The 1495-nt window shown below is 55.2% G+C and overlaps 1 long non-coding RNA gene across 1 annotated transcript; it reads left to right on the top strand.

Moving 5' to 3' along the window:
• Positions 1–402: 402 nt before the first annotated feature.
• On the top strand, positions 403–1062 carry LOC109378854 (uncharacterized). The gene is made up of 2 exons (XR_002123077.1): positions 403–651; positions 903–1062. It is a non-coding gene; the product is annotated as an uncharacterized LOC109378854 (long non-coding RNA).
• The last annotated feature ends 433 nt before the right edge of the window (positions 1063–1495 follow it).

Here is a 1495-nt window from a genome sequence, read left to right as displayed (position 1 = left end):
AACTGAATGCAACACGTGGTTTTAAATTTTCCTTTGGTATAAAGGATATCATTGGGACAATTGATGGACATTGAATAACAGTCTGTAGAGTAAATAATGTTGTATCAATGTTAATTTCTTTTTTTTTTTTTTTTAAGATAGCCTTGGGGAACCCGGGAAGGGGAACAGACAAGTTGCTGTCCTTTTTGTTCTTCAGTCTAGTTGTGGAGGATGTTGCCCACCTTGGCATTATCACTGCGCTCTTCCCGGGTGAGGCAGTGGCGCGCCGGCCATTGGACAGCCGCTCTCGGCACTCAGCAGCTCAGGGCAGCTCACGCCCACTGCAGCCCAGCTCCAGGTCCAGGTCCGAGCTGTTGTTCACCATCTTAGCTGTAGAGGGCGCAGCCGTCACTGGCCCTCCTGTGGGATCCCAACTGCAGCCCTGCTGCTCAGAGCTGGCTGGCGTCCCAAGCCAACTCCCAACCAACGGCGCCACTGGGCCCGCCCTCAATGTTAATGTCTTGATTTTGATCATTGTACTGGGGTTGGGTAAAAGGATCCTTTGTTTTTAGGAACTACACACTAAGGAAGGAAACTTCCTGAAAACAACCACTAATCCAAAAGGATGCTACAATACGCTTCCCCGGATCTTTCCCGCAGCGAGGACCTCAGGTGAGCCTTCCCTGACCCTGTAATCTCTAGTCCTGTCTGTTGCCTTGCTTTGCTCCGCAGCACCGACCACCCACGAAAACACCGTCGTTGAATCATTTTGCTCACACCTGGGGACGATGTACCTTTAACCTCCGCTCGATCTGGAGACTTTTCTTGTATGGAAGTGAAAAAGACCAACCGGGCAACCTGAAAGAGGCCCCCGAACCTCCCCCAGGACGGAAATGTGACGTTGCTGTTCGTTTGATTTTCAGAGCCGATGCCTCGGCCCTTCGCAGCCCGCACGTCTACCGCGTGAACCGACACGCCTTGCCAACATTCTCAGTTCAAGTTTTCCTTTCACTGTTGCAAGATTAGGTTACTTTCATAATCTGAAAGATCATGAATGAGAATTAAAACAAGTTTCATATTAAATTGATGTCGAAACTCTGATCAACGTATTTAACGTTGAGTTGACACTCTGCGCGTGTCATTTTCGCTGAAACGATGGTGAGACCAACCCCGAGCCCTGACCCACCCCCTCTTGGTGGGGCCTAACTGCTGGGCGCCGGGCGCGGCGAGATCCGGTCCTCTCGGGGGGGAGGTTCCCCCCCCAACCCCCCGCCCCGAGGTTCCGGACTGGTCCCCGCGCGCCCACCTGCGCCCGCCCCGCCCGCGAGACACGGGCGGATTCGAGTGGGCGACAGGGCCGGGGACGTCACGACAAGGGCGTGGCGTATGCAGATGAGCAGGCGCGCAGAGGCTGCCGGTCGTGCTCGGCCTGCGCCCCCACGTCCCGCGCGTCCGGAGATCCAAATGCTCCCGAGGTCGCTCTCCCGATGGGCGAGGTGGAGGCGAGGGGCCCTGA

This window comes from Hipposideros armiger, unplaced genomic scaffold (assembly GCF_001890085.2).
Source record: "Hipposideros armiger isolate ML-2016 unplaced genomic scaffold, ASM189008v1 scaffold_5004, whole genome shotgun sequence".
Classification (NCBI taxonomy): domain Eukaryota; kingdom Metazoa; phylum Chordata; class Mammalia; order Chiroptera; family Hipposideridae; genus Hipposideros; species Hipposideros armiger.
The sequence above is the reverse complement of the archived record's forward strand: the minus strand, read 5'-3'. Positions and strand labels throughout refer to the sequence as shown.